Genomic DNA, 16,696 nt, shown 5'->3' on the forward strand with positions numbered 1-16,696 from the left:
AGGGGGAAGGAAGTTGATTGAAATTGAAAATGTTAAAACTTGGTTAGATAATTGTTGTAACGTATATAAATGAAAAGGGACGTGGGTGGCTGTCAGGGAACTGCCATCGGAAAGGCAGGCGGTGGAAGGGCTCTCAGACGCTAAGAGAGACTCAGCAGCAGAGGAAGGCACCAGCAGGGGGAGGGAAAGAGCTCAGAGAGAAAGTGAGTCGGAGGGAGGGCTCCGAGAGACTGCCAGCGAAAACAGTGGAGAAGTCTCAGGACCCCCCATAGATACACCCACTCCTCGCCGGAAACTGTCTCGCCGAGAATCCCGAAGACGTGTTTCCGTTAAGGAACTTTTATGTTGGAGCAGATTCCGCAAACGCCCACTGTCGGATTCTGCTAGCGATTGTCGGAGTCATGTTTAAGGGGGCTCAGCTTAAGGCAGAGTTTGAGGAACATGCCCAAACTCTGAGGGACTAAGCTTTAACGCACAAGCAGCTCATCATCCCATCACAGTGGCGCTGCGGGTTAAACCACAGAGCCTAAGACTTGCTGATCAGACGGTTGGAGGTTTGAATCCCCGTGACGGGGTGAGCTCCCGTTGCTCGGTCCCAGCTCCTGCCAACCTAGCAGTTTGAAAGCATGTCGAAGTGCAAGTAGATAAATAGGTACCGCTGCGGCGTGAAGGTAAACGGCGTTTCCGTGCACTGCTCTGGTTCGCCAGAAGTGGCTTAGTCATGCTAGTCACATGACCTGGAAGCTGTATGCCGGCTCCCTCAGCCAATAAAGCAAGATGAGAGTCGGCCACGACTGGACCTAATGGTCAGGGGTCCCTTTACCTTTACATATAAATGAAAATTATAAATATTTTTAAATAAATAAATCAATCACACTGCTTTAGTTCCCAGCTTTCTTTCTGTGAATGATTCCTATCATGAAATGTCCTCCTCTACCTTCCTGATCATCCTGTACCCTCTGAAAAAACTGCTTCTGGAGGTTAAAATACCTATGGGAATAATGTTAATTATGGTACAAGAACTGCAGGCTGAAGGAGAAATTAGCAGCATTACACTTTCTTTTGTAAACAAAGGAGCAGCTTGGGTCCCAAGCTATTCATTAATAATAATAATTTTGATCTACAAAAGCATCTTTCAGGATTCTTGAATGTTCCGAAATAAGAAACTTCATTTCCTTTCTTCCCTGCAATGCAAATTATTTATAACCCTGATGTATACATTATTAAAGGCCAGTAAAATAGTTATTTAGGCAACAATTCTATGCTTACTTACTTGAAATAAAGTCTCATTGAGCTCAGTGGGACTTATTTCTGAGTCAACCTGCGCAAGTTTTGCAATGTTAAAAATAAATCTCCTATATTGGCATAACAAACTGTGCTCCGGTAAAGCTTGTAAATGAAGACTTAAGAAATCTCAGGCAGGGCGTTGGAGGGAGGGTTAACTGTCATGAAAGAACAAATAGACTCACTGAGCTGTCAGGCAGAATCAAAGGTTAATTTCCTAGGGTTTAGCATTTGTAGAGCTGCTTTTATGCCACCTATAATTTTTCTTAATGTCAGTTACGACAGATAATGCTTAGCTAACCTTGAGCAGCTAACAGTAATGCACGTTACAGTCTGTTGGGTTTTTTCCCCCAAACACACACACACCAAGGGGAGGGGAGAGGGGGAATTGTACCACCGCAAGCTTCCCTTCCCACGGCTTATTATTATCCCGTCCTCTAAATATTATTCATTTCATCCTTGAGGGAAAAGATGTGGAGCAAGGAGGTGAGAAAACATAATTATTTGCCACCAGGAGAGCCTTTATGTGCTACTTAGTGAGATTTGTTAAAACACACACACACACACAAATAGATTATATTAATACTCAACCATTTTGCCGTATCTGTTTAAACTGCTTCCATTTTCTTTTAGAACAGCCTTCCTCAACCTTGTGCCCTCCAGATGTTTTTGATTACAGCTCTCATCATCATCTCTGCCTATGGGCCATGCTGGCTGGGACTGATGGGAGTTGTAGTTCAACATCTGGAGGGCACCCAGTTGAAGAACTCTGTTCTACAATAAAGGCAACAGCAATCAATCTGTGAAGCATTGATTTGATTAAAGAGGGTGCTTGAATAAAAATGGTAACATGTCCCTACTAGTATAATGTTTAAGGCAAAAGGATAGATGAAACAAGCTGAAGAGCCCACCAATAACAAGTGGTCAGTTTGGAACTTCTTCATTTAAGGGCCCTGCTTCCTTCACAAGCTGGATGGTGATAAAAGCAAGAAAATCAGTTGCAAAAACGTGTAGGCAACTGCCTTCCATGCTTCTTATTTAGACTCTCATTTATTGAAGGTTTTAAACAGAGGTTGGATGGCCCTCTGCTATGGATGCTTTGAGATTCCTGTATTGCAGGGGGGTGGACTAGATGACTCTTAGGGTCCCTTCCAACTCTATGATTCTTATGTCACATCACTGCCCTATCCCCCATGTCTCTAGTATAAGTCACGCCACCTCCTGGCCAGGTGTAAGTGTCAACATGCAGAGGGCCAGAAGGCCAATTGGCTAGCCCCAGCTGGGCCATCTCCTTCCAGCTGTCCTGCTGCGAAGACCCATTGGCCTCTGCTCCGATGTAAATCAGCGACCCAGGCTTCAAAGCCAGGGCACACAATCAGCATATCAAACTGTGCACACAGAATAGGCGTGAGGCTTGTGAAAGCATACTACAACTACAGATTTATTAATCATAAATCAGGACAAAGAAACATGTCGTCTCTCTCTTCATCTTCTCAGAGAGACAAGGAAAAACAAAAGCAATACACACAATGGAAGTTTCCAGCAAGCTGTGCTGGAATGTAAACAGACATGTGACACGCAACAGTTCCACACGTCTGCTCCTTAAGGTGGGATAGAAATTCTCAACAGTAAGGGGGGGAGAGAAGCAGGAGATGGGCTGAATCCCAAAGTACAGACCTCCTTTTTCCAGCTGGGACATCAGTCATGGAATCATTACAAACACTGCATTTTGCATTGCAATATCGCAGGATTTTAACAGCCACCACCCTACAACGGGTGCAGCTTTCAAGTTGTGTGAATTATTCTTTTGAAAGTGTTTACAACAGAACAAGCCCATCAAGATAAATCTGGATTTAAAATGAGGTCTTTTGAAAGTTTCCATTTAAATCTAAGGCATCCCAATAGCACTGCATGTCAAGATGACAGCACTCTTGCCGACTGCTGGGGGAGGGGATTGCGCAACACAATCACAGGCTATTTCTTTTCCATTTTGATGACTTGCTTGTCAGCAGCCAATATATGGCTGTACATATGCTTCATTCACGACAACTCAGAATGACTGGGAAACATCTGTAAAACTTATGTAAACCTCTCAACAGGTTTTAAATTCTAGCATTTAATACATTGTGAGCCCTATGTCGTTAATAAAACACTGCAACTCGTTTGTCGGTCTAAAGAACCAATGTGATTTAGAACTGATTTGTCCCATGTGAGTAATAAAATGAAAGCTGTTAAAATCCCATTGTTAATGTTTAAGTGACTTCAGAGCAGGGGAATCATGTCAGACTGGTGGAACCCTGGAAATCATTTAGCCACAGCTTTAGACTCAACTTTCCTGTTGATGTGCCCCAATGTGCTAGTTCAAGGATCACTTTTTTTCAGTGATATATCAAACATTTCCTTTGGCAAACAAAGACTAACCTTGATCTGCATTTAGGCAAGAATAGCCAGATGCACAAATATAAGATGGGGCACATCTGGCTTGCCAGGAGTGCATGTGAAAAGGATCCATGGGTCTTAGTAGACCACAAACTTAACATGAGTTGCAGCAGCAAAAAAGCTAATGCTATTTTGGTTGCATCAACAGAAGTACTGTATAATGCCCTGATCAAGGACCGTAATAGTCCTGCTATACTCTGACTTGGTCAGACCACACCTAGAGTACTTTGTCCAGTTCTGGGCACCACAATTTAAGAAGGATACTGACAAGCTGGAATGTGTGCAGAGGAGTGTGACCAAGATGATCAAAGGTCCGGAATTCAAGCCTTGAGGAACAGTTGTGGAAGCTGGGTATGTTTAGCATGGAAAAGAGGAGACTGAAAGGAGATATGTTAGCCAATCCAGTATATAAAGAGCTGTCACGTGGGAAATGGAGCAAGCTTGTTTTCTCCTGCTTTGGAGGGTAGGACCTGAACCAATGGCTTCAAGTTACAAGAAATGAGATTCTAACTAAACTTCAGGAAGAACTTTATGACAGTAAGAGCTGTTCAGTAGTGAAGCACACTCTCTCAAAGGCGGTGGATTCTACTTCCTTGGAGGTTTCAGAGCAGAGGTAGAATGGCCATCCGTCATGGATGCTTTAGTTGGGATTCCTGTACTGCAGGGGTTGAGCAAAATTACCCTCAGGGTTCCTCTACAATTCTATGATACTTTGAAATGTTGCATGAAATGTAGGCACAATATAAGAATTCACTACCTTCATTTCAGTTGTCAGCCGTTCTCAACCTGGTGCCTTCCAAATGTTTTGGACTCCAAATCCTATCAGCCACATCCAGCATGGCCAACAGTCAGGGAGTTGTAGTTCAAAACATCTAGAAGGTACCAGGATAGTCTGACTTAGATCAACATATATGATAGTGGTGAAGAACCCTCCAACCCATAAGTTAAATTAGACCCACCATCAGTCCCAATTTGGCATGTGAGGCCATTTTCTCCAAACCACACCCTCCTGCCTCAAGACCCACTGGGATCAGCGGTGCTACAGAACTTCTTAATGGGAACTCCATAGTGCAGCTGAATTCTATCCAAAGCAGGGCTTGCCAATCAATTGGGTGCCTTCATAAGATTTCCATGAGGATGTAACCAATAACAGAGGAGGGAGTTGGTGGGGGGACAGGATCAGAAAAGGGGAGAGGGGAATTGAATAGTAAGAGGCAACTGCAAGGCAAACTACTAGAAAGGGAGAGATAGAGAAGTAAGGTGACAAGCAGCATCACAGTGATGCTTCAACATGCAAGAGGAATGGAGCAGATACTGCCAAGAGGAAGAGAGAAATTTAGAGGCACAGAGAGAGAGACAAGTTATACAATTATACCTATCCTTTTGGGATATGTCAGACACATACCAGAGGGAGGGAGAACTGGTTCTGCAGCATTAGGGTAGATAAAAAATAATAATGGGTGAAGCTGTGATTTCCAGGCAATGGCTAGGCAATGGCCTAGCAGAATTGTGGGGTGCAGCTATACAAAATAGGCACCCAAAGCAGGATCTGGTTGGGGGGAGTAGCTACTGGCTGGACAGTTCTCAAGAAGAGGGCGAAAGTCTGAAAGTACAGTAGGGCTTCCAGCTGAGCAATTCAGAAGAGTGGGTAATGTAGAAACTGCAACAATAACACGCAAAGGAGGAGGGAGCAAAGAAGATCCTTGAGAGCTCAGGGATCCATGACAAGTATTAGTCCTAGAAAACAAACAGCAACAGAATCTACTTGGCCAGCTTTCAAAATGCTTCATCAGACTGCATCCTTAGTTTCAGGGTACCTTCCCAGAAAGAATACCACATAAATAGGAAGGCCAGCCTGACCCTAGCCATTGGCCAAGAAGGAGCAGCTCAAGATAGCTTGCTTCTCTGATCCTGAAAGAAAGAAATCTGTTTGCATTGTCAGTTGTCTTGTTACTGCAGAAGCAAGAAAAGTGTCCCCCTGACCCCTATAATCATTCAGAAGACCCAAACCAATTGGGAAATGCAATCCTAACAAGAACACCAAGAAAATATTATCAGTCTGTCTCCAGCTGAATGCAGATGCCTTTTAACAACTCTCCTTTTTGTTCCGACATTGTCAAAACCAATCTTCCCCATCCACCATTTTCTATCACCTTTTGTGATAGGAGTCTCGTCCTTTTGTTTGCAAGCCTGGGGATCAGGGGCTGTGTCTGTTTGTGGCTTATATACAGCACTGACATAACTCAGGCACTCTGGGAGGGAAAAAATCACAATAATGTTATTAATATTCTTACAAACAGATCATTCAAAGGTTTTCATTTCATTTTCAGCCCATCAGAGTGACACTGGTGAGCATTCAGTGGTAAATGCATGAATCCAAATGAAGTGCTCAGTATGACAGGCCAGGTCCTTTAAACAATAGTGAGAGGGGAAGGAAATTAAAAAATGCTGGCTCCAGCAGGTTAATTGGGACAAATGAGGTGAAATAATAAAGGCAAGGACATGGAAGGACAACTCTTTAGAAATATTTGGAAACATAATTCATGTACCTCCCATAGGGTAGAAATGGATAGAATATAAATGTATAAGTCATTGTGTCAGAAACAAAACTTATTAGAGTCCTTGCATGTTTTGATTTGTACAGTAATTTTCTGTATACAACACGGAATGACCTAGAAAGCAGCCATTTCAACCCTATTCAGGAGGATCACATTCAGTGCTTCCACTATACACTCAGATTAGCAATGAGCGTAGAACCTAAATGCATATGTGAGTGAATGCATGGAGGCTCTCTACTGGGGTGGAGAACCTGTGGTCGTTGAGATGGACTACAACTCCCATCATCCCTGAGCATTGACCCCATACTGGGTGGGGGTTGGGCGGATGGGAGTCGCAGTCCAACCACGCCTGGAGGGCTACAGATACTCCATTCTTGCTGTATTGTGTCATTAATCTGACTATGTGTAGACTGGGAGTATGGCTCTGCAAACAAGCCTGGCCTTGTGTTTCTGTAAATCAAACAAGAGTGATTACTATCTGGGCCTTCACTTCACACAGCAAAATGTCTCAGATCAGCTCTGCATCTTAACTTCTGGGCTCAGGAGTTCAGCCAATTTACAAGTCGCATCAGACTGGGATTACAAGAAGAACTGACATTTCCTCTGATTGGTGTGTGTGTGTGTGTGTGTGTGTGTGTGTGTGTGTGTTGTTATTACATTTAACAACTACATTTAACCCTAACCCTAACCCTAACCCTAACCCACCGTCCCTCCAAGGAGATCATGGTGGCATAAATGGTTCTCCTCCCTCTCCATTTTATTTTCGCAACAACTCTGTGAGGTAGGTTCTGCTGAGACATTGACTGGCAGCAAGCTTCATGGCCAAGTGGGGATCTGACAACTTCGTCTCCCAAGTCCTAGGCCAGCACTCTAACCACTACACTATGCTAGTGAAGTTGACATCCATCTGAGATGTAAGTGATGCAAGTTCACTGAATAATAATAATAATAATAATAATAATAATAATAATAATAATTTATTATTTATACCCCGCCCATCTGGCTGGGCCTCCCCAGCCACTCTGGGCGGCTTCCATAAAACCCAAAAATACAGTAAAATATCACACGTTAAAAACTTCCCTGAACAGGGCTGCCTTAAGATGTCTTCTGAATGTCAGGTAGTTGTTTATCGCTTTGACATCTGCTGGAAGGGCGTTCCACAGGGTGGGCGCCACTACCGAGAAGGCCCTCTGCCTGGTTCCCTGTAGCTTTGCTTCTCGCAATGAGGGAACCGCCAGAAGGCCCTCGGCACTGGACCTCAGCGTCCGGGCAGAATGATGGGGGTGGAGATGCTCCTTCGGGTATACTGGACCGAGGCCGTTTAGGGCTTTAAAGGTCAGCACCAACACTTTGAATTGTGCTCGGAAACATACTGGGAGCCAATGTAGGTCTTTCAAGACCGGTGTTATATGGTCTTGGTGGCTGCTCCCAGTCACCAGTCTAGCTGCCACATTCTGGATTAGTTGTAGTTTCCGAGTCACCTTCAAAGGTAGCCCCACGTAGAGTGCATTGCAGTAGTCCAAGCGGGAGATAACCAGAGCATGCACCACTCTGGTGAGACAGTCCGCAGGCAGATAGGGTCTCAGCCTACGTACCAGATGGAGCTGGTAAACAGCTGCCCTGGACACAGATTTGACCTGTGCTTCCATGGACAGCTGTGAGTCCAAAATGACTCCCAGGCTGCGCACCTGGTCCTTCAGGGGCACAGTTACCCCATTCAGGACCAGGGAATCCTCCACACCTGCCCGCCTCCTGTCCCCCAAAAACAGTACTTCTGTCTTGTCAGGATTCAACCTCAATCTGTTAGCCGCCATCCATCCTCCAACCGCCTCCAGGCACTCACACAGGACCTTCACCGCCCTCACTGGTTCTGATTTAAAAGAGAGGTAGAGCTGGGTATCATCCGCATACTGATGAACACCCAGCCCAAACCTCCTGATGATCTCTCCCAGCGGCTGCATGTAAATGTTGAAAAGCATGGGGGAGAGGACAGAACCCTGAGGCACCCCACAAGTGAGAGCCCAGGGGTCTGAACACTCATCCCCCACCACCACTTTCTGAACACAGCCCAGGAGGAAGGAGCGGAACCACTGTATGACAGTGCCCCCAGCTCCCAGCCCCTCAAGACGGTCCAGAAGGATGTTATGGTTGATGGTATCAAACGCCGCTGAGAGATCCAGCAGAACTAGGAAACAGCTCTCACCTTTGTCCCTAGCCCGCCGGAGATCATCAACCAGTGCGACCAAGGCAGTTTCAGCCCCATGATGAGGCCTGAATCCCGACTGGAAGGGATCCAAATGGTCCGCTTCTTCCAGGCGTGCATATGTGTTAGCTCCTATGAAGCCTACAAATAAATAGGTACCAGGGTCTATAGTCTAAGGCTGATCTAAGGCTGCAGTCTTGAACTACACAAAATTAAATTTAAAATGTCAGAGAGAGAGAGAGAAAACCAAGTTCCAGGAGATCCCTGGCTTGGATGACTACAGCTGCAAGTCTTGGCAAGGTGGTTCTTTGGTTGCTCTCAATAGAATCATTGCTGGTCCTACTCAGTCCCACTGAGGTTAATAAACACAACTAACTCAGGTTCATTACTTTAAACGGGTCTGCTTTGTGTAGAACTTAATTGGATTCAACCAACACAGTGCATTTAAGGCTAAGGTTGAATCAGCTCCTTTTTGGTCTGAAATATGGGGTTTCCTTAAAAAATTCAGAAACTTGAAAATGATCAGAAATAAATACTATAATGATTTAAACCACACTTAAGACGGAGCATTTAAGATTAACAAAATGGAGCAATACCCAAATCCTATCCTTTCAATTTGGATTTGGATTTGTAATAAAAACAGACTTGCTCAGTTACATGATTCCTCCCTTGCATATTTAAACTCTTTCAGCCTGTTGGGGTGCACACTGCAATCATAAACATATGCAAGGAACTAAGCTCCACTCAAAGCAGTGAAATTTAATTCCATGCCAGCATGCTTAGAATTAAACTGTTAATCTTAGCTAAGGACCAGAACTCATGAAAATTCCAAACAATTTTGCTTATGTGAGAAGTTTCTATTTTTCCACTGTGATTCTTATCCAAGAGAGTACATGGATAGCAAATTCTAGAGGTCTTTTACTATTCTGTTTGCAAACCATTCCAGTAGCAGCCTGGCTAGTCAGCTTTCTATTATTCCTCTTAAAAGCAAGATAGATCCATTATGCCACCAGTATCTGCCATTCATCATGCTTTTATATTAATATATCAGAAAGGAATTGTTTGATTGAGTTGTACAAAGACCAAAGTTCCTCCTAGTCTCTAAAGTAGAGCTATTCTTAAATGTTATAAAAAAGGTTTTATTAGGAAGCGAGGAGCTAACTTTGTATCAGCTGAAGCAATAATCCATTTATTTAACAGAATGTGATTTGCCATAAGGGAGATGGCCTATTTGGGGGCATAAGAGAGATCTTTCTTTATTTTTTAATGTTACATTATGTATTTAATGGAATTCTGTGTTGACATGGCTTTGCAATCATCGCCACTGCTGTGATTGTGTACTGCATTGTCATCGTTCATCAGCAATACAACATGCAGCTTGATTTGATTCAGTGCCTTGTGTGCAATACTCAGTATAATGTCTGTTAAAGTCTAATTTATCTACAGTGAATTATCCTGAGTAGGGTGCCCTACTGAGTGATTGTTCTAATTTTTGTTAAGAGCTATAAGTGCAGAACCAGAATAAAGCACAATGATTTTAATGAGACTGGGAACAAAAGGAATATTGCTTGCCTTTCTTTGCCAAATGACTGTCACAGAACTCTCTCTCTCTCTCTCTCTCTCTCACACACACACACACACACACACATGCCAAATTTGCATTGATTTTGTTCTCTCTTACATTAACGAAAGATAAAATAAAAATAAAAGCCATAGCTACCAGCAGTTTGTTTTCTGGATGTGATTTCTTTGTGGCTTTGAACAGTCCCAGGGCTACATGCCATTCATCTCAATGAGGTCCTAATGAAATCCAGCTAGTCACAATGTCTTTTGATAGCCTTGACACTCTTCCCTCTGTCAGTTGCTGTATGAATTATTTTGTTGTTTCTGAGCAAGTCCCTCTGTGAGACACACAGCTTCCCAGAGCTGGAAATATTTTGTGGGTCTCTTTCATCATAGTGTTATTCACATCTGACTCATAAGACGTCAGGGACGGCATTTTCTGATATCACAGAATTGTCTCGTGTTGCTTGCTCTGGAACTCTTAATGGCAAACAGATTCATTCAGGGTGTGTGCACATTACTACCTTAAGAGCAGAGTGAAGTTGTTTTTTTTCAATCTGTTTCACAGCCCGTCCACCCACCTTCCCCCCCCCCCCACCATCTGGTTACATCAACATGGCTTCATTAGTGTCGGATTCATTTCTGTTTATGCACCTGCCATGGGGCGTTGACAGGGTGATGATATATTTGCAATGGTGTTCACACCTTGGCTAAAGATAAATTGGGAACAGTTTACAGACTTCAGTCAGCATGAAGCTGGTTTGAGAAACACATCAAATGGTAGAATCTTATTAAAAAGTAGAGGATACATATGCATTTTGGATAAGGTTGTGTGAACATGGATTAAAGACCCAGCATTAGAAACACAGTGAGTGCACAGTAAACGCATCCTCATAATCTAGAATAGTAAATTTGTGCATTTACACTTGTAGCCAGCAAAAGGTAGTTGTGCAAGTATGTATCTCCATGATTTGTAGCAGCTCCACTTCCCTCTTGTTTTAACAATAGCAACAATATAAAGGGTTTCTGCCACCATGACAAGCCTTTCAAATTAAATTGATAAAATTAAGCAAGTTTGGGAGAAAACCAGTAATGGAGTTCTCTGTGATAGTACCTCGGGTTAAGAACTTAATTTGTTCTGGAGGTCCGTTCTTAACCTGAAACTGTTCTTAACCTGAGGTACCGCTTTAGCTAATGGGGCCGCCCGCTGCCACCGTGTGATTTCTGTTCTCATCCTGAAGCAAAGTTCTTAACCCGAGGTACTATTTCTGGGTTAGCGGAGTCTGTAACCTGAAGCATCTGTAACCCGAGGTACCAGTGTACTGAGAACATATTATCTCAGAGGTGCCAGGTCCCACGCTGCCCTCCAAGTCCCCATAAGTCAGGCATAGGCAAAATTGGCCCTCCAGATGTTTTGGGACTACAACTCCCATGACCCCCAGCTAACAGGATGATGGGAATTGTAGTCCCAAAACATCTGGAGGGCCAAGTTTGCCTATGCCTGCCGTAAGTCATTAATTTGCAACTAGTTCTGGTTAGTAGACTTAGAGTTCTAGTAAAAAGGCAAATAGATCTCACATGCCTGAAGTGTGAATTTTGAAGGATAGCTGTGTTTTGGTCTGCGTATTGTTTCAAGTTTGATGGATTTAAATGTGAACTGAATTAGATTTCTCCTCCATCACTAAGGTATCATTTGTGTTCTTTAACTAGTATTGGGAGCCATTGCCCACTCCTATGAACTGCCATGTGCATGCCCATCTCCTGGGCACTGGGCTATAACAGATTATAAACATGCAGTTTTAAAACAAACTTATTTTTTTGCTACTTGTTTGGTGTCTGCTGAGACATTAGCAGGAAGGTTTCAGAAAGTAAGTTATGGGCTGCATGCAATGCACGGCGGGAATTCCTTTCCTCTCCTGCCTCTCTTACCCGTGAAAGTTTCTGCCATTATAAATTTGATGGAGTCTTTAAGGTGTCATGGGACTCTTTATTGCTTTTGCTGAAGCACCAACCCCCCCCCTCTCCCTGGAAACCGTATCAATTTGTAGTTTTCCTTGAGCTTTCTCAAAGACCTTAGTCATTCCCCTAAGGAGTTGAAGACTTATCTTCACTTGCAGTTCCTCAAAGCCATTTTGAAATGTGTCTCCGCTGCTGGGCTGACAATCTCTATGTGTGTTTTAAAATCTCATCCTACAGTGACAATGAGTGAGCAGCCCATGGGGCAAAATCAGCTTGTCTTTGAAATTTTCCATAAGCAAATGCAGGGGTGAGCTTTCGGGCAGTAGTAGGCAGTAGCTGCAGATTGTCCATTTCTTAGCGATGAACCCCCTGAGAATTTCTTTTAGATGATTTCTCTCAATTTTCCTATCATTTTCATCACTGGGGCTGTAATCATATGGCTCCTTAGTTTACCTAGAAGTAAGCCTCATAGAAGACAGTGGCATAATAGAATCATTGTGTTGGAAGGGGTCTCAAGGGTCTGGCCCCTAACAAGGCAGGAAACCCACAGGTACCTGATATGTAACCAACCTGCTTCTGATTAAAAACCTCTAACATAGGGCAGACCACCACCTTTTGAGGCAGTGTGTTTCATAATCAAACACTTCATACTGTCGGGAAGTACTTCCTAAGTCTAAATCCTTTTCCTTGTAAATTGATTCAGATCCTAACCAATGGTCTGACATAGCATATAAGGCAGGATTTGTGATATGTGCTTCAGAACTGTTTTTTAGGCACGCCTTCCTCTTTTTATTATTTTCCTGCATCTACTACATATTTTGGAAAGCTGTTTGTCCATTTAATATGCATTTGGACACCTCAGAACAGGTTATAAGCAAATTTGTTTTGTTTTTGTAAGTCACCTTTCTGAAAAAAGCAACTAAATAAGTAAATAAATAGAATAATAATTTTGCATTATGGTTCCTGAAATCAAGGAGCAAGGATTCATCTATTTCCTGAAATCAAGGAGCAAGAATCCATCTATGTTTGGGTGCAATTGGACTCCATTATGAATCAAGATGGTGGATCAAACCTTTCAAACTACACTGATCTTTACCACTGATTCCAAAACTGCATTGATTTTTTGGCCTTAGAATTCCCAAACAACACCAGGTACAAGGCTGCTAGTGTTTTAGATATGCAATTCATAATACATACATACCCATTTACTATTCATCTTTTTCTTGTTATCTATATTACATATCTGAGTGCTCACTGGAAGGACAGATTGTGAAGCTGAGGCTCCAGTACTTTGGCCACCTCATGAGAAGAGAAGACTCCCTGGAGAAGACCCTGATGTTGGGAAAGATGGAGGGCACAAGGAGAAGGGGGTGACAGAGGACGAGATGGTTGGATAGTGTTTTCGAGGTTACCAGCATGAGTTTGACCAAACTGCGGGAGGCAGTGGAGGACAGAGGTGCCTGGCGTTCTCTGGTCCATGGGGTCACGAAGAGTCAGACACAACTAAACGACTAAACAACAACAACAATATTACATATCTAAGAGAAACAATAGCTCCATAAAAGTAGAAATATAGAAATCAACACTGTAATATGAATCATACGTCTATTTTGTAACATGAACCAAAACAGAATCAGTTCAAATGCTGAATGGGAACTAAACTTATATTGGCCTAAATATCCAAACTGCTAAACTCAAAGTGGAACTGAGCTACAATATTTAGCAATGCTATTCACTGGGGGGAAATCCATTAGTGCATTGTGCCACTTCTAATCTTTCATGACTGCAAACAAAGGAAACAAAGTATCCCCAAAGTTTATTACCAGAAAACTCAACCAATTCCCTAGTAACATTCTATATATATGATACAGGCTTTCAATAAAAGCAAAATAATTTTCATCTGTCATTTTGAGTTGCTGTAAAAACCTAGTCCTGTAGTGCCACTTACAGGATAGATCTAGTAACTGTGAACAAACCTTTTGTGATATGCTGCCGTTCACTGCAACTACAGTGGTACCTCAGGTTACATACGCTTCAGGTTACAGACGCTTCAGGTTACAGACTCCACTAACCCAGAAATAGTACCTCGGGTTAAGAACTTTGCTTCAGGATGAGAACAGAAATCGTGCTCTGGCAGAGTGGCAGCAGCAGGAGGCCCCATTAGCTAAAGTGGTGCTTCAGGTTAAGAACAGTTTCAGGTTAAGAACGGACCTCCGGAACGAATTAAGTACTTAACCTGAGGTACCACTGTATTTCATTGTGTGAAACATTCAGTAAGCTAACTTGCTAGTTGTGACAGCTCATTGGATTTCATCTCAAGTTAGTGTACTGTATGTAAACAATCTTATTTTTCAGGCAATTGCTGGGTTGAATTCCCCATGGCAAATGATTCTCATTGTAGATCCTTGTTTCTCCACTCCTGCCTTCCAACTTGATTTGGACAGCTCAGAATGAGCTGTTCCTTTGCTCTAAAGAACAAAGCCCTTCTTAAAGGTTGGTGCAGGCAAACAAGGCCTGAGGGTTTAGATTTGCTTTATTAATACTGATGTTGGGTTAGACTTGTATGCACTCAATTACTATGTAAGAAAACATGTGTATAGTCACGTTACCATCTTTCATGGGAGGGGCATACAGAGAAGTCTCCTTGAACCTGTAGTAGCCTCTGGTTCTGACAGCCACTACAAGCAGCAGCAGTTGTAAATCTATCTCCCAGCTTTTGTGTCATCCCATGCTCCTAGAAAGAAAGGCAAACATCCCCATCCACTCTACCTTGTAGCAACACCTCACTTTTTATTGCCAGAAAAATAAACAAAGAAATTGCCGCTGTTTCATTATATTCATTTGATGATTTGTGTCTGAGATCAAAATAAACTGTTGAACAGGTTATATGCTGGCTCTTGAGATGGTTTAGAGGTGCAAAGGAATAGGCCAGTAGGGAACAGCATGGTGGAGTGCAGCCACACCTCCGGTCAGGTGTGTGGCTGCTGCTTACTGGGAGGTAACGGGGTGAGGAATCAGCGAGACTGGTGTGCAGCAACCAGTAGAGCCAGTTTGGTGCTCCAGTTAGGGTGTGTGTACCATGCCAATCTTCCCACCAACCTCCCCCTCCTGGTAAGCAGCAGCACCACAACTCACTGTCAGGTGAGAAGTGGCCCTTTACCATGCCATCCACTACTGGACTCAGGGTACAACATTTCATATTTAGGACGTTTAATCTAGGCCAGGGGTAGGCAACCTAAGGCCCGTGGGCCGGATGTGGCCCAATCGCCTTCCCAATCTGGCCTGTGGATGGTCTGGGAATCAGCGTGGTTTTTAAATGAGTAGAATGTGTCCTTTCATTTAAAATGCATCTCTGGGTTATTTGTGGGGCCTGCCTGGCGTTTTTACATGAGTAGAATGTGTCCTTTTATTTACAGTGCATCTCTGGGTTATTTGTGGGGCACAGGAATTCACTCATTATTATTTTTTTCAAAATATAATCTGGACCACCACATGGTCTGAGGGACGGTGGATCAGCCCATGGCTGCTGACCCTGATCTAGGTGGCTATGAGTGGCAGGGAGACCTACTTGGCCAATTAAGATGAGGTTCACACAGGCAGCAAGGCAGCCTCAGTTAGCCCTTATTTAAACAAGGAGATGAAAGTAAGAGAATAATGGAAAAGAAGATTGCTCAGTCTATGGCTGACAGACTCAGCGTGGGTGGTTATGTCAGAGACAGTATGCTTCTGAATGCCAGTTGCTATGAATCACAGGTGAGGAGAATGGTGCCAGCTCTGCTTGTGGGCTTCCAATAGGCATCTGGTTGGTCACTGTGAAATCAAGATCTTGTGCCTTTGGCCTGTGCCAGAAGGGCTTGTCTTATGTTCTTAATGGAGTTTTCAGATAGTTTATTTGAATTGCCAGGGCTTATATGCATGAATCAGTCATCTTGAAGAAATGGATGTTAGCTACAATGGCCAGGGAGGCTGTAGTTCTAAAGAGATAAATGCAAACAGCAGGCCTGCATCACAGAGTTGTTATTCAGCATCTCCTTACTCAGATACCCCTGAAAATGTGGCCTTTCACACACATATCAAAACACAGGTCTGGTAAGTGAATGTGTATACTGCCTTATGCCTTAACACTTAAAAGCAAATTCCATTGCAATCTTCAGTGTAATTCCAGGGTGCTTAGGTCAGCAGCACTGGTTTTCTGATTTACTATAAATTCGGCAGAGTTAAGCAGCATTTAAACCGAAACCTGCAAGCTCAGCACACACTTGTTTAGCTTTAACAGGGTCATCACCTTTTCAACTAGTTACAAAAGAAGAGATGAGCTTATGCAAGACTGTGACATACTCATTTTTGTCCTGATTTTCCCTCTGTCGTTTTCATCGGACTATCTCCAGGCTACTTAATGCTCTCAGGAAAGAAACCAATAATCCCAATGTTGCTAAGAAGCTATTCATTTGGTTGGCCTCAAATAGGATTGTGAAAATCAGCTCAATAATTTCTTATGTATCCCCTGTGAACAGAAGACACTCTGATTTATTTTTTTAAGTGTAAAAAAGTTACAAATGACTACAATTGTAGTCATTTGTAACTTTTTACACTTAAAAGATGCCCTTGCAAGAAACAGCTTCCGGACGAAAACAGGAGCACTTCCCAACGGGAATTTAATCTGAAAACGAACCTGCCAAGGTTGCAGGTT

This window comes from Podarcis gaigeae, assembly GCF_964106915.1.
Source record: "Podarcis gaigeae genome assembly, chromosome: 2".
In the NCBI taxonomy this organism is placed as follows: domain Eukaryota; kingdom Metazoa; phylum Chordata; class Lepidosauria; order Squamata; family Lacertidae; genus Podarcis; species Podarcis gaigeae.